This window comes from Carcharodon carcharias, chromosome 31 (assembly GCF_017639515.1).
Source record: "Carcharodon carcharias isolate sCarCar2 chromosome 31, sCarCar2.pri, whole genome shotgun sequence".
NCBI classification, from domain to species: domain Eukaryota; kingdom Metazoa; phylum Chordata; class Chondrichthyes; order Lamniformes; family Lamnidae; genus Carcharodon; species Carcharodon carcharias.
The window spans coordinates 26583615-26603997 of NC_054497.1; positions in this window are offsets into that span (position 1 = coordinate 26583615).

The window sequence follows — 20383 nt, forward strand, 5'->3', positions numbered from 1 at the left end:
CAACCATCTTCCGTTGTGCTAGGTATGACTCCAACCAGTGGAGAGGTTTCCTTTGATTCCCACTGACTCCAGTTTTGCTAGGGCTCCTTGATGCCACATGGTCAAATAAGGCCTTGATGTCAAGGGCCTCTCACTTCACCTTGGGTGTTCAGCTCTTCTGTCCACGTTTGAACCAAGGCTGTAAGGAGGTCAGGAGCTGAGTGTCCCTGGAGGAACCCAAACTGGGTGTCAGTGAGCAGGTTATTGCTAAGCAAGTACAGGACATACCTGGGCATTTTTCCACATAGCCAGGTAGATGCCTGTGTTGTAGCTGTACTGGAACAGCATGGCTAGGGGTGTGGCAAGTTCTGGAGCACAAGTCTTCAGTACTATTGCTAGAATATTGTCAGGGCCCATAGCTTTTGCACTACCCAGTGCCTTCAGCTTTTCCTTGATATCACATGGAGTGAATCAAATTACCTGAAGACAGGCATCTGAGAGCCTGGGGACTTCCGGAGGAGGCTGAGATGGATCACCCACTCAGCACTTCTGGCTGAAGGTTGTAGCAAATGCTTCAGCCTTATCTTTTACACTGATGTGCTGGGTTCCCCGGCATTGAGAATGGGAATATTTATGCAGCTCCCTCCTCCAGTGAGTTGTTTAATTGTCCACCACCATTCACAACTTGATGACTTCACGACTTGATCTGATCTGTTGGTTGTGGGATTGCTTAGCTCTGTCCCTCACTTGCTTTTTGGCATGCAAATAGTACTGTGTTATAGCCTCATTTTTAGGTATGCCTGGTGCTGCTCCTGGCAGGGCAATAGGTGGTAACCAGCAGGAGGTTTCCTTGTCCATGTTTGATCTGATGCCATGAAACTAATCCCTCCCGGTGCAGCCACATCTGTTAGGTCTGTCCTGCTGGTAGGATAGGACATACCCAGGGATGCTGATGGCTGCGTCTGGAACATTATGTGTAAGATATGATTCTGTGAGGGTGACTATGACAGGCTGTTGCTTGACTAATCTGTTTGACAACTCTCCTAATTTTGGCACTAGCCCCCAGATGTTAGCAAGGACTTTGCAGGGTCGACAGGACTGTGTTTGCCATTGTCATTTCCGGTGTTTAGGTCAATGCTGGATGGTCCGTCCAGTTTCATGCATTCATTTTACAACTGAGTGGCTTATTAGGCCATTTCAGAGAGCATTTAAGAGTCAGCCACATTGCTGTAGGTCTGGAGTCACATGTAGACCATGCAAGGTAAGGACGGCAGATTTCCTTCCCTAAAGGGCATGAACCAGATGGGTTTTTACACCAATTGACAATGGTTTCATGGTCATCATTAGACTTTTTAAATTCCAGATTTTTATTGAATTCAAATTCCACCATCTGCCATGGCGGGATTCAAACCCAGGTCCCCAGATCATTACCCTGGGTCTCTGGATTACTAGTCCAGTGACAATACCACTATGCTATCGGGAACAGGACACCACTGAGAAAATACCACCTGTAGTCTCCGATGTTCCCTCTGATAATTTGTTCTCAGCTAATTAAAATGCACTGGAATGTCCAAACTGACCATTCCTTTAAGGTCAGTTTTAAAATAATTCAGTGGTCACTGAATCTTGATTGACTAATCCTTTCTCAATTAACAGACAAAAGCTAGAGGTTACTATTACAGTACTACAACCTATACATTTGTTACTGCTCACCTTTGGAAGGCTGTGCATTGTTTTCGATTGTGAACCTTTGTAATATCTGAAGCAGTAGTGGTCGAAGCAGGTCAGAGGCCAGCATTACATTGCCACGATTCCTCAGGAAACATTTCAGTATCACCAATGCTTTGTAAGCCAATTCCATTTCTCCAATGTGGACCATATCCTAACAGTTACAATGTAATGATATTGACTGAACACTATGCTAGAACTTAAAAAACTATAAGCCCTTTTATTCAATCCAACATTTCTTGTAATTTTATGGAATATTAAAGGTTGAACCATAGTGAATCATTTGTGGTTAGGTGCAGTGGGGAAAATCTAGCATGTCATATCAGAATTAGAGAAAGGTACAAAATATCCAATTTGTGTTCATCATAAAAATACCTACCAATTAGATTAGATATCTTTGAGTAAATCAGGTCACATATATATGACAAAATTGGTACGCTAAAGAAAATAATGGGTGGAATTTAATGTGTGCGACAGGGTCCTGTCCAGCGGTTGGAAAACCAGTGGGAATCCCATGTCACTTCTTTCTGGGAGGCCCATTGCAATTACTAAGCACACATACACATGCTTGGACAGAGTCAGGCCAGCCATGCAATCAAGCCCCAGGGCAAAAATCTTGCCCCCCCCGAGCATTGCCGGTAAATCAGAGACCGGCAGCTCTCCAGTAAAAGTAGCACCACTGGAGCAGTGGCCGCTGCCTGTACAACACTTGGGCGTACCTTGAGATCGCCACTGGTGGCCAGATAATGCGAGTGTGGAGGGAATGGAGGTCAGAGGGAGCGGGTCGTTGGCAGGGGGGTTCGGAAGCATGGGCGGGCTGCCTTTCAGCAGGACCATCCTTTCCAATACCAGGTCTCTCGACCTAAAAGGGTTTGCTGGGCAATTTTCCCACATAACAAGTACCCAGCCTGGCACTGGCTGAATACCATCGGTGGCAGGATGAGTCCCTTAAGTAGACCTTAACTGTTTACCTAAGGGTCTCAGTTGGTGTCCGGGTGGGAATCACCCTGAGCTTGATCAGGAGGAGGCAGGAAGGCGGCGGGGTGCCCATCCCACATCCTTCCACCTGATCAAGCTCCAAACTCCTGGGGAGCATTAAAATAGGCCCAATATTTGACTGAAAAACTCAAATAGTTATGCAAGTAGTATTCTGGATGAACATCAGATAATGTTAATAAATTTGGATTTTTGTCATTGCTGTAAGGTTTTAAGGAAGTTATGTTTTGCTGGAGTTTAAAATAATCTAAGCCTACAAAATTACAACTGCCACTATTAGCAGGCAAACACCAGATTTCTCTTTATGATATTCCACACAGAGTTGGAAGTTTTTGTTCTACTGCTGTAGAGGAGTCAGGTGTCGCAGGGCCAAGGCTCAGAAGAAGCCTGATAGGCTTCATAAACTAAACACTCAGTGGAATTGAACCTACCTGCGAGCTTACAGGCTGTGACTAAGACAGAGGAGGCCTCCAATGTTTCCCTCCCTTTTCCATCGTTCTCTCCCTGCCAAGCTCCATTCTGGCCAGACTTATATTGGTATTACTGGATGCCTCCTTTGGGCTTCAAGCCTACCCTTGTGACTTGTAGTTCAATTTGATTCTCACAGTTAGAAGGCTGTGCAGTAAATTAAGTGAAAAAAGTAACTTACAGCCTTGGCAGCCTTTGAGGATTCCTGGTTAAATCGCAGTAGATCTGCCCTATTTTTGCCACATTTGGCAATGAGGTTCTAAAACGGACATTAAGCACCCAATTAACGTATACAAGAGGTTTAACACCTATTTTAGGCAGTGCCTGGACACTGTGAAGTTACCAGCTTCCAGGTTGACAGCCAGCATACTCCCAGAAGAGGTTATGTGTGAGAGATTAAAGATTTAAGAGCTGAGCACTTGGAAAATAGTGGCAGAATCAGACAGAGTCAGCATGGAATTACGAAAGGGAAATCATGCTTGACAAATCTACTGGAATTTTTTGAGAAAGTAACTAGTGGGGTTGATGAGGAGGAGCCAGTGGATGTGGTTTATTTGAACTTTCAGAAGGCTTTCAACAAAGTCCCACATAAGAGATTAGCATGTAAAATTAAAGCATATGGGATTGGGCGTAGTGTATTGAGGTGGATAGAAAACTGGTTGGCAGACAGGAAACAAAGGGTAGGAATAAACGGGTCTTTTTCCAAATGGCAGGCAGGGACTAGTGGGGTACTGCAGGGATCGGTGCTGGGACCCCTGCTATTCACAATATCTATTAATGATTTAGATGAGGGAGCTAAATGTAATATCTCCAAATTTGCAGATGACACAAAGCTGGGTGGGAGGGTGAGCTATGAGGAGGATGCAGAGATGCTTCAGGGAGATTTGGACAAGCTGAGTGAGTGGGCAAATGCATGGCAGATGCAATATAATGTGGATAAATGTGAAGTTATCCACTTTGGTAGCAAAAACAGGAAGGCAGATTATTATCTAAATGGCTATTAATTGAGAGAGGGGAATGTGCAACAAGAACTGGGTGTCCTCGTACACCAGTCAGAAGGTAAGCATGCAGTTGCAGCAGTGTGGGAAAGAAGGCAAATGGTACATTGGCCTTCATAGCGAGAGGATTTGAGTACAGGAGCAGGGGTGTCTTGCTCAATTATACAGGGCCTTGGTGAGACTACACTTGGAATATTGTGTGCAGTTTTGGTCTCCCTATCTGAGGAAGGATGTTCTTGCTATAGAGGGAGTGAAGCGAAGGTTTACCAGACTGATTCCTGGGATGGCGGGACTGACTCATGAGGAGAAATTGAGTCGGTTAGGATTATATTCGCTGGAGTTCAGAAGAATGAGGGGGAATCTCATAGAAACCTATAAAATTTTAACAGGGCCAGACAGGGTAGATGCAGGATGTTCCCGATGGTGGGAAAGTCCAGAACCAGGGGTCACAGTCTGAGGATACGGGGTAGACCATTTAGGACTGAGATGAGGAGGAATTGCTTCAACCAGAGAGTGGTGACCCTGTGGAATTTGCTACCACAGAAAATAGTCGAGGCCAAAACATTGTATGTTTTCAAGAAGGAGTTAGATATAGCTCTTGGGGTGAAAGGGATCAAAGGATATGGGGAGAAAGTGGGAGCAGGCTATTGAGTTGGATGATCAGCCATGATCATAATGAATGGCAGAGAAGGCTCGAAGGGCTGAATGGCCTACTCCTGCTCATATTTTCTAAGTTTCTATGAGCCACTGTGCCTGGAAATTGGCCCCCAACGCTATCATTTAGCCAGAAAAAGGTACGGAGACCTATTTCTTCCCCTTTAACTCTCTTGATTGGAAGGACGTGCCTGTCTGCCTGTCTTTTTGTGGGGTATGCGGAACATATCTTGTTCCAGTCCAACTCAGGCCCCCTCCCATAACTCCTTTTCTAGTACATCGGTGACTGTATCTTCATGCTCTCGTCTGGACCTGGAAAATTTTGTTGATTTTGCTTCCAATTTCCACCCCTCTCTCACCTTTACCTGGTCTATCTCTAACACTTCCCTTCCCTTCCTTAATCTCTGTGTCTCCATTTCCGGTGATACACTGTCAACCAATATCCATTTCAAGCCTGTCAACTCCCACAGCTACCTCGACTACAGCTCCTTACACCTTGCTCCCTGTAAGGACGCCATTCCATTCTCATAGGTACGCTGCCTCCGTCACATCTGTTCCAATGATGCTACTGTTAAGAAACAGAGATACTTTAAGTTTATTTGTATTTGTGGGTGTTAGGAATAAGTTTTAGCTTTAAGGTTTAAGTTTGATTTGCTTTTCTGTACTTGTGTGTTAAGAAAAGATCAAATTGAGTTTTAGTTCCAAGCTTCAAATTTAAAAAGACAAAAGCTGCAGAAAGCAAATTTAAAGTGAGAGCAGCTTGCAAGAGGCCAGAAGGTCCAAAGGGACAGCTGGGAGGTCTGTAACTCTTTGCTATGGGCATGTGAAGCAGTGGTGTACTGTTGACAGCTGAGTCAGTGCGAGTGTATGTGTGGAAGACAGCTTGAATGCATGTGGTGACCCAGGGAGAGGAACGTTGGAAGGAAAGTTAGAAACCTTGGTGGTGAACCCTTGCGGAAGGCGCCTGAGAGAAAGTGTCGGTTTGGGAGAAGATTCCAAAGCGAGGTCTTGGTGAGTGGAGATTGGAAACCCTCATGTGAAAGATGGAGTTCAGTGAGACTGATTTGCTCACAGTGTGACAAGCGTCTGGGGGGAGTTGAGGAGAGATCCATAGCATCTGGTTGAGGTGGCATCTGTCACTTGGTTTCAGAATGTGGTGTGTCTGACCATAGGTTGCCTATTGGTTTACATGGACTGTGTACTTACTGTGAACATTGGAGTATAAAATAGTATTTGTAATTTGTGTCATCCTTACAAATTTGTGTATATCTGTAAAGGTATAGTTGTGGGTGATGGGGTATTGTAATATAGTTCATCTTGTCTTGTTAAATAAATGTTTTCTTTTGTTAAAATTCATTAGCCGACTCCTGTTCAGTAGCCACTCTCCACAAACAAATAAAAGCTAGGATTTATCAAGCTGCTTTCCACTTTGAGATCAGGCTGGTCCAGTGCTAACCTCAACTGGGGTCATAACACTACCTTCCAAGTGGCTCTTCTGACATGTCATCCTTTTTCCTTAACCAAGGATAGCCCCCCTCCCAAGTGTGGTTGACAAGGCCCTCAACTGTGTCCGACCCATCTCCCGCACCTCTGCCCTCACCCTCTCCCCTCCCTCCAGAACCATGATAGGGTCCTCCTTGTCCTCACTTTTCACCTCATCAGCCTCCGTATTCAAAGGATTATCCTCCACCATTTCCGCCAACTGGAACATGATGCCACCACCAAACACATCTTCCTCTTACCCCCACCCCCATCAGCATTCCGTAGGGGCCATCCGTCCATGATGCTCTGGTCCACTCTTCCATCATCTCCATCTCCTCATCCTTTCCCACGGCACCTTCTCATGCAATCGCAGCATGTGCGACGGCTGCCCCTTTACCTCCTCCCTCCTCACCGTCCAAGGCCCCAAACTCTCCTTTCAGGTGAAGCAGTGCTTCACTTGCACCTCCTTCAATCTGGTCTACTGTATTTACTGTTCCCAATGCGGTCTCCTCTACACTGGGGAAACTACACGCAGACTGGATGACTGTTTTGTTGAACACCTTCACTCAGTCCGCAAGCAGACTATTGCTTGCCATTTCAACTGACCATCTTGCTCTTATGCCCACACGTCCATCTTTAGCCTGCTGTAATGTTCCAGTGAAGCCCATGCAAATTGTCGGAAGAGCACCTCATCTTCCGATTAGGCACTTTACAGCCTTCCAGGCTTGACACTGAGTTCAAAAACTTCAAACCATGAACTCTCTCCTCTATCTTTACCCCTTTTTAAATCCAATTTTTAAAAGTTGTGTTTTTATTTATTTATTCCCCAACCAGGCCATCTGTCACTTGTTCTTATATTTCACTTTCACAGAGTGCTGACCCTTGTTCTGCTATTAACACATTCTTCTATCTGACCTTAATGCCACTATCAATACCATCTTTAGTCTTTAACGCCACCATTAACACCCCCTTTGTCCTGTGTCCATGACATCTTTGACAAATTTTTCCTTAGCTCCCACCTATCCCTGACCTTCTATTTTGCTCCACCCACTCCACCCCCTCTTAAACAGTATAAAATCAAACACATTGCTAGTTCTCTTTAGCTCTGAAGAGTCATATGAATACAAAACTAACTATTTCTCTCTCCAAAGATGCTGCCAGACCGGCTGAATTTTTCCAGTATTTTCTGCTTTTAAGTTCTATGATGTACATTGGACTCTAATGGCGCATTAACCAGCGCCCAAGAAATGTAAAGCTGTTGGAAAGCTAGCAAGACACTTTAAAGAAAGTAAGTTAGAAAATTTTCCTTAGCAGGGCCAGGGGAAGCAGGAGCATTTCTCTGTGTTCTACAACAAATATTTGGCGTCTGCAGCCCAGGGCACTGCCCTTCTCCAAACACGAGACCTATCCAATACTTTACCCAGACTTAGCTTGTTGTTGACAGCATCTTCCCTCCCAGCTGGACAACTTCAGCTTTCAGTCCACAGTGGGTGAATAATTGAACGGCGGCACTCAAACAAGACTCTGGATTGGAAATCTGGAGGGCCCCCCGATGAAGATTCAGAACTAGAGTTGCCCTTGTGATCTCACTAGGAGTTGAAATAGAATTTAGTTCCTGTCTGATTCTGGATTAATCCAGAAGTAGTAAATCAGATTGTAACTCAGTTATATTTATAAATGGATGCCAAGCAACAATAAAAGTTGAGGCACAGCAATGAACAAGGGATTCTCCAACAATAGCTTATTATAGCAAACATTTGTTTTAAAATTGTGGCAGAGTAAAAAATATTTTCAATTTTCACCTTGCTAGCAGTAACTATATGGAATATTATTTACCAGCAGAATCAAGAGTACATTTGGATTCCCTTGGATAATATCCATCATGCAACTTGTGTCACTCTGCGAATTAGAAGCCAGATTTTCATCCTCAAAATAGCTGATATCCACATGAGCAAACCAGCACTTCAAGATAAAGTGACCAAATCTGTCTGTCAACTCTGGGTAGTAGAAAAAGAACTTCAGCACTAAAAGGTGGCAGGTGTAAACGGAGGAGAAATTGGATATGCCCTCCAGGAGCTTACAAATAGAGCTCAATGGCACCTATAAGACAAAGAAAAAAGATCAGAATTATATGATAAGAATTTGGGTATCCCAAATAAAATATCCCTATAAATAATCTTACATATGAATGCCCATTCATCATACTAACCAACTGTTGGATTACTAATTTGGCAACAAATAAGGGACAGCTTTGTTTGGTGGGACCATTCATTAGGAACCACATTTAGACAGCCCAAATTTATTTTGTATAAGACTCCAAAATCAGCAGATGAAAGTGTATTTTGTCTATCAGCCTGGAACCTGGGTCCTGGAGCTGAAAGAAGGACATGCTAATCCACTACACCACCTGTAAAATTATGCATTTACAACAATGGAGGAAATTTTAACCACAAAAAAAACAGGAGAATTTGGTTCTAACGGAGTCCTGAAGATCAGGGCCCTGACCCAAACTTGCTTCCAGCCTGCCCAGTAGGTGGCTGGGAGCCTCACTGTTATTTTACTTTTTGAATTTAACAATAGATGCTGGGTTTCCAAGCCTCAGGAAAACTGCCAGCTACACGTAGGTGAAGGCTGCTGGATCCCGGAGGTGAGTGCCTTTACACCTACCTGCTGGATGCAACCACTGGGATTGTGCACCCCCAAGCTACAATCTCCTTGTGACCTTCCCCATGAGGCTTCCAAATGTCCCCCCCCCACAACCCAAGGCCTCTGATTTCTCTTTCAGGCCTCTGAACCCTCTCCACCAAAGCCACAGATTCACTCTTCCCCTCCCAGGACTCTTAGACCCCATCTCCCCCCTGAAGGAAAAAACAGTAAAAACTGGGAAATAAGAATACTGGTCCAAACTGGTCTTGTATACCTTAAAATGGAACACCAGTGAAACTGGGAAATAAAAGTACTGGTCCAAACTGTTTTTTCCTTCTGCACCCCCACCCACCCACCCCAGAGGACTCCAATCTCCTCTGACCCCCCAGCCAAGGCCTCTGACCTTTGACCCACCCACTCCTCACTATCCCTAAGATCAGTTTGATCCCTCAGGATTGACCCCTTTCCCTGGGTGCATACCTACTTTGAACTGCTATCTCCAATGACCTGATCCCCAGCCAACAGGAAGCCAAGCCCATCAATCGGGCTGGATTCCACCCAAAAAAACAATCGGTGATGCCACGCATGCACTGATGGAGGTAAAAGTTTAGGGAATACAAGTATCCGAACCTCCTGGTTCCCTGCAACTTATGACACCTTCCCGGCCCTAGGCAGGTTAGTTAAGTTAAAATCCAGGCCAATTGATTCTCTGCTGTTGAGCATACTCAAGGTAGTATCCAAATATCTAATGATCTCTAAGGTAATTTTAAAAAATTCATTCACGGGATGTGGGCATCGCTGGCAAGGCCAGCATTTATTGCCTATCCCTAATTGCCCGTGAGAAGGTGGTGAAGATCTTAAACCGCTGTTGTATATATGGTGTAGGTATATCCACAGTGCTATTAGGGAGGGAGTTCCAGGATTTCGACCCAGCAACGGTGAAGGAACAGCAATATATTTCCAAGTTAATATGGTGTTTGCTTGGAAGGGAACTTTAAGGTGGTGGTGTTCCCACACATCTGCTGCCCTTGTCCTTCAAGAAGGTAGTGCTCGCGGGTTTGTAACGTGCTAAGGAGACTTGGTGAGTTTCTGCAGTGCACCTTGCAGATGGTACACACTCCTGCCACTATGCATCAGTGTTGGAAGGAGTGAATGTTTGTGGTTGGGGTGCCAATCAAGCAGGCTGCTTTATACAGGATGATGTCTAGCTTCTTGAGTGTTGTTGGCAAGTGGAGAGTATTCCATCACACTCCTGACTTGTGCCTTGTAGATGGTGGACAGGCTTTGGGGAGTCAGAAGATGAGTTAAGTGCCAGAGGATTCCTAGCCTCTGACCTGCTCTTGTAGCCACAGTAATTATATGGCTAGTATAGTTCAGTTTCTGGTCAATGGTAACTCCCAGGATGTTGATAGTGGGGGATTCAATGATGGTAATGCCATTGAATGTCAAGGGTTGATGGTTAGATTCTCTCTTGTTGGAGATGGCCGTTGCCTGGCACTTGTGTGGCACAAATGTTACCTGCCTCTAGTCAGCCCAAACCTGGATATTGTCCAGGTCTTGCTGCATTAATGGATACTGGGATAACATGGGAAGGTGGAGGTGAAGCATGTTAATATTGATTGGCAGGGCAGACTTAAAGGGCCCAAGAGCCCGTTATTCCTGCTATTTTTTAAATGGGGGGAACAAGTTAAAGTCAATATATTGGCATATTGTTCAACAACATTTGAGTACAGTGTTTTAAAAAGTAAGCAGCTGCTTTTCCACAGGTGAAGAACAGCCAGTCAGTCCAGATATTCTATTGGAAAAGGAAGGGTATGTTGAAGGTGAAAGGCAAAGGAAAGTGAATGCATGGGAACTATAGTTTGCATCACAATGACAAACACAAGCCAGAGGAATATAAAATAGGGGGTGCAAAAACAATAGATACAGTGGAAAAGACATTGGCGTCGGTCCCTCAATTTCAAATTCTCATTCTTATGTTTTAATCTCCACATGGCTTCTCCAACTCAATAACCTCCAAACTCTCTGTTTCTCTAACTCTGCCCTCTCATCCACATTCCCCTTCTCTCTCCCCTTCTTTGATGGCTGCCTAGCAAAAAAGTTCAAGGCCACAGTGACTTTGCTGACTACAGGTAAGGCATGGCGACAAGCACTGCAAGATCTTCGGTGACAAGGGCACAGTTGTATCTGGCCATCTACCTGGGGAGTCTCCTGTGGCACTGGGTCCCGGTCATCTCCAGGTAGCTCCATCTTCGGCAGTCAGTCCTATGTTGAGAGTTTGGCCCCCATTGTTTTAATGCCCCACTTTCCTCTCTCCTGCCCTCCTGATGCCTGGTTTTCTGCCCTTCCTTCTGCAGGCATCGCCCCTCATCGCCACCAGATCCAAAATCTGACTCAGTTGCCAGTTGGAGCTTTCCTTCTGGGCTGGTGGCCTTGTCCCCTGTTCTTCTGCCCCCACAATGCTAGGGGGAGGTGCCAACTCCATTCAAATCCTGGGTGCTAAGTGCCCACTCTCCAAGTCACCTGCACAGTGCCAAGCGCACTGCCCCCCCTTACCAAGTGTTGAGTTTCCCATTACCCCGTTGACCCACTGATGGAGCCAGGTGTCATGAAGCTATTAGTGTATATAATGTTATTGGAATTTTTTTTTTTGAAATAGAGGTTTAGTCTGTGTGTGTGTGTTAATTGGATTGAAGCCAGCTAGACTGGGTGTTTTGATGTATAGTGTTTTTGAGATGTAAACAGAGAGATAAAGAGTACATTTGCATTGTGTTGAATAGAGCATTCAAGGAGGGAAGTGAAATCTTGTACCTAGCTATTAGAGACCAAGCAATGTTTATTTTACTAATAAAATTGGTACTATGAAAGGTGTTTTATTATTAGAAAAGGTGGAGTTTAAAGGGCCTGGTGATACAATGAGAATTTGCATCCAAAGAGAAAGGCTGGGTATAACTTGAGAGGGTTTTGTGTGTGGAAGTCAGAGGGCATGTAAGATCAAAGCCTGTAAGCCTATAACTGTATCTCAAACATACCAATTGAAAATATAGGTTATGACAGTTGTTTAAAGTTTCCCTCTGGGATTTTAAATAACTCAGCTTTTAGCAATTGCTGTGTCATAACACCAGGGTAATGTCCTGGGCAGCCATCCTATTGTTCACCCGTCTCTCCTCAGATGATGATTCTAAAGGTGCAGGAAACTTGTGTTACACTTTAAAATTTTAAATCTCAAATTTTGACAGGCTGTTAACAAGCTTTAAAACACCTTTAATTAGCCTCAAGTGGGAGGAGCAAATTTCCTGCCCTTCCCCTACTGCTCTTGTGAAAAGGCATATGGGATCTTTAATATAAAAGCATGGAGGTTATGATGAATCTTTATAAAACACTGGTTGGGCCTCAGCTGGAATATTATGTCCAATCCTAGATTTTGCACTTTTGGAAGAAGGTGAAGGCTTCAGAGAGGGTGTAGAAAAGATTTACAAGAATAGTTCCAGAGATGAGGGACTACTGTTATGTAGACAGATTGGAGACACTGGGGTTATCCTCTTTAGAGAAAAGAAGGTTGAGAGGACATTTGATAGAGGTGTTCAAAATCATGAGTCTAGACAGAGTAGTTAGAGGGAAACTGTTCCTTTGCCAAAAACCAGAGGATACAGATTTAAGGTGATTGACAAAAGAACCAAAGATGACATGAGGATAAAGTTTTTTACACATCAAGTGGCTTTAATCTGGAATATACTGCCTGAGAGTGTGGTCAAAGCAGATTCAATCATGGCTTTCTAAAGGGAATTGGATAAGCACCTGAAGAGAAACAAATTTCAGGGTTACTGGGCAAGGACTGGGGAGTGAGACTAGCTTAAATACTCTAGCAAAGCTGGCACGGCCTCAATGAATCAAATGGCCCCCTTCTCTGTTGTAACCACTCTATAATTCTATTCTATGCTAAGTATGAGTTCTGAATGTTGGTGATTGTTGGCATGGCGGGGTGGGGGCGTGGGATGGTTGCGGGTGTGGTGGATTGAGCAGTGGATGAAGCTGTAGTGCTGCAGTTGGTAGGGTTTAACATGTGAAGATACATTCAATTGCTGTAACCACTCATGTAGGATCATTATACTTCTTCCCATACTGCATCCATATTCTTAAAGCTTTAGTTCTGGCATGGACATCTGCAGCTACTTCTAGCCACTACCTTCTCATGTGCTTGGAGGGCATACTACCCCTTAAGGATACAAGACATTTCTCCTTTCTAAGACCTCCAGTATAAATCCAAAACCTTGGTGCCATGGTCAGCCATTGTTCATTCTTTCCCAGGTTAGATTCACTCATAGAATGACTCCCAGCACCTACTTTAGCCATAATACACCTCATAGTTAAGAGGTGCAGGCTAGCTTTAAGTACTGACAGACCTCTCAATATTGAGCCCCCGCTGATGTGCAGTGAATGAACAGCATGGGATGCGCATTGGCTGCATGCAACAATCATTATAATGAGCACACAACACAAAGCTGGCACAATGCTTGCATTATACTGAAAGGGTAGGAGTTAGCTGTGTATCACAATCACTGGACTTGCTTCCAAGAGTTGACAAAGTTAGCCCCTTCTGTCTCTCCATCTCCATCTATTCCCTTAAAAGCCTCCTTAAAATCTACCTGTCTCATCAAACTTTTAGCCACATCTCCTAACATTTCATTTTTGGCTCAATGTCCTATTTTCCCTAATGCCTCTGCAAAGTGCCTTTTGATATACTTTGTACATTTAGATGCTACATAAAAAGAATTTATTGTTGTTAGAGAGAGAGAGAGAGAGGTCACAGCCATGCACAAAAATCATTATGCTCCAAAAGTTCAGGATTTTGGTTCAATAAAATGACCTCTTATTGAAGGCATCCCTAGGTTGCAGCGATTATATGTTGAATTTTACATTCGGTTTGAAGGAAAGAAGAGTGGGTCTAGGACTGGTATTTTAAAATTAAATATGTTTATATCTTTATATATGTTTATAAACTAAAGTGAACTGGCAAATTAGGTTAAGGGATAGGTTAATAGATATGCAGTGGCATATTTAAGGAGATATTTCAGAATATACAGAATAGATACATTCCAAACGAGAACAAAAAATTCCAAGGGGAGGACCCACCATTTATGGTTAAGTAAAAACATTAAAGATAGTATCAAATTTAAAGAAAAAGCATATAATTGTGCAAAGATGGGTGGCAGGACGGAAGATTGGATGGAATATAAAAAACAGCAAAGAATGACAAAAGATTAATGAGGGAAAAATTAGAGTATCAGAGAAAGCTAGCTTGAAATATGAAGACAGATAGTAAGAGTTTATATAGATATTTTAAAAAGAAAAGAGTTAACAAAGTGAGCATTGGTCCTATATAAAGTGAGCCTGGGGAATTAATAATGTAAAGTAAGAAGATGGCGGATGAATTGAACAGGTAGCTTGCATCAGTCTTCACTATAGAGCATACAAGTAACATCCCAGAATAGCTGTAAATCAGGAAATTAAAGAGAGGGAGGAACAGAAAAAAATTGTAATCACCAGGGAAGTGGTACTGAGCAAATTGTTGGAGTTGTGGGTTGACAAGTCCCCAGGTCCTGATGGGCTTCATCCTAGGGTCCTAAAAGAAGTGGCTAGTGAAAAAGTTGATGTGTTGGTTTTAATTTTCCAAAATTCCCTAGATGCAGGGAAGGTTCCATTAGATTGGAAAATAGCAAATGTAATTATTTATTCAAAAAGGGAGGGAGACAGAAAGCAGGAAACTACAGGCGAAATAGCTTAACATCGGTCGGAGAGAAAATGTTAGAAGCTATACATTATAGCAGGGCACTTAGACAAATTCAAAGTAATCAGGCAGAGTCAACATGGTTTTGTGAGAGGGAAATCATGTTTAACCAATTTATTTGAGTTTTTTGACGAAGTAACAAGTGCTGTGGATAAAGGGGAACCGGTGAATGTATTGTACTTAGAATTCCAGAAGACGTTTGATAAGGTGCCACATCAAAGGGTTATTGTGGAAAATAAAAGCTCATGGTGTAGCAGGTAACATATTGGCACAAATGAAAGATTGGCTAGCTAACAGGAAACAGAAAGTCGGCACAAATGGGTCATTTTCTGGTTGGCAAGATGTACCAAGTGGTGTGCCACAGGGATCAGTGCTGGGACCTCAACTTTTTACAATTTATATAAATGACTTGGATTAAGAGAAGGTATGGTTGCTAAATTTGCTGACGATACAAAGATAGGTAGGAAAGTAAGCTGTGAAGAGGACAATGAGGCTACAAAGGGCAAAGATCTGGCAAGTGGAGTATAATTAGGGAAAAAGTGAAATTGTCCATTTTGGCAGGAAAAATAAAAAAGCATATTATCTAAATGGTAAGAGATTAGAGAGCTCTGAGAAGAGATTAGAGAGCTCTGAAATGCAGAGGGATCTGGATATCCTAGTGTATGAATTACAAAAGGTATAGCAAGTAATTAGGAAAGCTCATTTATTGTAAGGGGAATTGAAGGGTCTTGACAGGGTGGATATGAAAAGGATGTTTCCCCTTGTGGGAGAATCTAAAACTAGGGGCTCACTGTTTAAAACTAAACAGTCGCCCATTTAAGATGGAGATGAGGACAATTTTTTTCTCTCAGAAGGTTGTGAGTCTTTGGAACTATCTTCTTGAAAAGGTGGTGAAAGCAGAGCCTTTGAATATTTTTAAGACAGAGGTAGATAGATTCTTGATAAGCAAGGGATAGGCAGGAATGTCAAGTTGAGGTTACAATCAGATCAGTCACGAACTTAAAAACAAAAAACTGCGGATGCTGGAAATCCAAAACAAAAACAGAATCACCTGGAAAAACTCAGCAGGTCTGGCAGCATCGGCGGAGAAGAAAAGAGTTAACGTTTCGAGTCCTCATGACCCTTCGACAGAACTAGGTGAATCCCAGGGGATTCACCTAGTTCTGTCGAAGGGTCATGAGGACTCGAAACGTCAACTCTTTTCTTCTCCGCCGATGCTGCCAGACCTGCTGAGTTTTTCCAGGTAATTCTGTTTTTGTTTCAGTCATGAACTTATTGAATGGCGGAGCAGGCTCCAGTGGCTGAGTGGTTTACTCCTGCTCCTAATTCATATGTTCATCAAATCAGTCCCAGGTCCTACTGTTCCTTTCCCCATTGTTGTCGGACTATAAATCTTAAAAAATTTTGTTTTAACAAATTACTGAATTTGGTAGTATGCAGAAGAATTATATACACCAAGGTGACAAAAGAACCAATTACACTCACAGTAAACAACAAAAACATCTGTTTACCCAGTCTAGTCTGCTGCACTTTTCTTGACATACAGACAACAAATAGAGTGCGGCTCTAAGTACAAAGGGTGGGAGTGAATGCCCTCGGTTTAAGGATGTGTGTAAGAAGTTACTGATAGCTGTGAACAAAGGACCTTCTGATAAAAACCTAAGGAAACAAAAACACAAAATGTGAAACACTTTAAGATAAACATATTCAAGTACTTCAAATATATGATCTTGAACTGCCAGGTAGCCATATCATTATGACTTAATTCAAACTTCAATCAATACCTAAGACCTTGAAGTTATTTTAATAGAGGTTCAACTCAACTTTCTAAACAAGCTATCTCTGTTAAAATAGCAGGCAAGAAAATTACATACCAATGCATTAAACATTTATATACTAATGTTTACACGTATTTCAAGACCTGGGCAAATGAATAGATTCATGACATTGAGGTATTAGTGGTTAGACCACTGAATAATAAATTATAGACCATGCCCATAATTGTGCAGCTCCCGTTGGCCAACACCCATCAACATTTTATACAAATATGTATGTATAGAAATTAAGTCACACATGCTGTATACTTCCTATTCAACACAGTGCTTCTGGTAATGCTTTCATGCTCACTGAAGTTGCTATGCAAACATTCATAATGCAAATCCATATATAAATATTTTTAAATAGAAATACTGCGTGTAAACAATTGTCTGTTATGGTGTAGTTAGTTGAAGGCTTTGGCCATAATTGAGCTCAACTACCTCCTGGATCTGTTGGCCATTTTGTTTTTCCTAATTTTCAAGTATCTTTCTCTCATTCATTTGGAGTTTAATATGAGCTGTTCTGGTTTTTATCTAATAAGGAATGCAGTTAGGATCCTCTTACTCTTTGCAGTCCTCTCCCTCCCACCAGCCACCCAATTTCAGGATGGTGTCTGCCTGATCCCTATGTGAATCCTGTACCTCAGCCCAAATACACACATCAAAAGCCTGTATTGTTTCCTCCTATTGCCATTTATTCCTGCCACTGATTTACTTTTTTGAATGGTTTTCAGTTCTCCATTGCCATTTGTTCAATTTTTTTGCTCCCCATCTCCTCACCAAATATAGATCAATTAATGGGTTTATTCTACAATCAGTAATTATAAGCAGGAAAATATATAGAGTAAATTTCACCTTCATTTTAATTCAGCAAACCTGCAGTACAAAATTAATAAGCCTATTAATGGGTTAAACATTACTTTTCTCCAACTACAGTTGGCTCACACCTTAAAAGAATAATCTGTTTATTCCCTCCTCCCTTACCAGTGATTCCTAATCACATGCTTGCCTTCCATTGAACCCTTTGATGTCAGCCATTGATCTCAAACCCTCTAAACATTCCATATCAAGAAACTGACCAGTAAGGCTGCAAATTAAACCACCTATGCCCCACTATTCCAAGATCTCTAGAACCTATCACCTGCTGTTCTCAGATAAACGGGATAATTCTGACAATGTGGATGGATTCTTGTCTAGTTGCCAGGGTAGCAGAAAGGTGAGTCCACCGTCCACTTCTGTAACCTTTTTCCTGGGTCAAGGATTGGTAAGAAAGTAGGAAAGGGAGGAGAGAGTGGTAAGGTGAAAGGGTGGAGAGTGAACAGGTGGGGAAAGCTTAATTGATTGGGGAAGGGGATAGCAAGGGCAACACCAAAACCCACACCTTCTCCAAGAATTCTCCACAAATGCAATATTCAGCTGTTGAGGTCTCCTTTTCCTAATCTGCACGCTTAAATCATTAGGCCTTCCTTTTTCATTCTAATCCAGCCGCAACTCTGTTGAATAGAACTAAGTTGCTCAGGCTGCAAAATATATATTAAATGTTTTCAAATTTAATGAATGAGTGCTCTGAATGACCAGGAAATCATAGAATCATAGATAGGAAATCATAAAATCAGAATGGTTAGAACACAGAAGGAGGGTATTTGGCCTTTGTATCCATGCCAGCTCTTTGCAAGAGCAACCCAGTTAGTCCCACTCCCCTGCCCTTCCACTGTAACCTGCAAATTTATTTCCTGCTGGTGCTTATCCAATTCTCTTTTAAAAGGCACAGTTGAATTTGTCTCCATCACACTCTAAGGCAACGCATACCATATTGTAATCACATGTTGTGTAAAAAAGTTTTTCCTCACGTGTTGCTTTTGGTTCTTTTGCCATTCACCTTAAGTCGGTTCTGGTTCTCAACCCGTTTACTCATATCCTTGTTGCCACTGTCCTTTTTATTGCACAGGCTTTAATAAATCCATGTTAACTTTCCTTAATTAGTCCACATTTTTCCAGCTGACTGCTACTTTTGTCCTGGAATTATCATTTCTAAAAGCTTATCCACTACAAAAGGTCAAACTTACTGCCCCGTAGTTGCTGAGCTTATCCTTACACCCTTTTTGAACAAGGGTGTTAATGTTTTCAAATCTCCAGTCCTCTGGCACCACCCCTGTATCTATGGAGGATCGGAAGATTAAGTACCTCTGCAATTTCCACCCTTACTTCCCTCAGTCCCCTTGGATGCATCTCATCTGGTCCTGTTGACTTGTCAACTTTAAGTGCAGCAAGCCTTTCTAATGCCTGGGGCCAGATTTTCACTACCAAGGCAGGTAGCTTGAGTTAGGAGTTGGACCTGCCTTGGTAAAGGTACCCCAGATCACATGATTTTCACTCAATGTGGAGGGTGGGCAGGTACAGGATGGAGTTGGACTGCCGAGCGCAGGCCGCCACAAGGGTAGGTGAGTGCCAAGGTGAGCTGAGAAGGCCTGCCTCAGTTCTCTGGGACTTCGCTCCAATTATTTGAGAAGCTGTTAGGTCCTCTAGCCCACTGCCCTCACCATGGCCCATCATACCCTCCATGTCAACTCAATGCCAACTTATGTCACCCCACCAAACCCATGGGCCCTCATACCCTCCATGCCAACTCAATACCAACTCATGCCCCCACCCACTCTCATGGCCCCTCCATGCCACTTCTAAAACCACTCACCAAGGATTCAACATGGGAAGATCTCAGGAGTTATGTAGGGATGAAAAAAAAATACTTCTATCGATAAAATACAGTTCTCACTCATACACATTTGATAATGAAAAAAACTTCCATTAATTAAACCCATTCAAAGCTTTTAAATCTTGAGTGGTTAATCTCTTACAAAAATAAAATTTTCTATTCAGATCCCATATTAAAGACAGATAATTCTTTAATATCCTCTTTAAACTGTCAATCAAACTGTGAACTCAGAACCCCCTGCTGAAATAATTGTAGATTTTGAAACTCAGCCAAGCATTCACAACAGCACAAAATAGCCCTTGTAGAAATGTCAACAAAGAATTCTATTGAAACTGCACAACCAAGATGCTACTGTTTTTTTTCTCAGATACAGCAGATGGCCTCTCAATCAAAACAGTCCAGCAATTGCCATCATTGGCATTGAGAGGCTTGTATTTGTCAACAGTGAGGTAGGAGTCCAAACAGCGGTATCAGGCTTCTGGCATCACTTGGGCAGCAGAAGTTGGCTTAGGAAGCCCTGGTGAATAGACGAGCTCCAAATGAGGGGACTGGAAATTTGAGCACATTACAAGGACACAAGAAGTAGACAATTTGGCCCGTTGAGCCTGCTCTGTCATTCAAGATAATCGTGCCTGATCTTGAGCTTCAGCTCCACTTTTCTGCCTGCTTCCCATATCTCTTGATTTCCTTAGAGGCCAAAAATCTGTTTATCCCAGCCTTAAATGTATTGATGGAGTATTCACAAACCTCTGGAGTAAAGATTCATGATCCTTTGAGTGAAGTAATATCTCCTCATCTCAGTCCTAAACTACCCACTCCCTATCCTGTGCCCGCATGTTTCAGATTCCCTGACCAGCAGAAACCATCTCTCAGCGTCTACCCAATCAAGCCCCTTCAAAATCTTACATGTTTCAATGAGATTTCCTCTTAGTCTTCCAAACGGCAGAGAATATAGGCCCAATTTACTCAGCCTCTCAACAGGACAAACCCCTCATTCCAGGGACCAATTCAGTGAACCTTCTCTGTACCGCTTCCAATGCAAGTATGCCCTACCTTAAATACACAGACCAAAACTGCACACAGTTCCAGATGTGGTTTCACCAAAGCTCTGTAC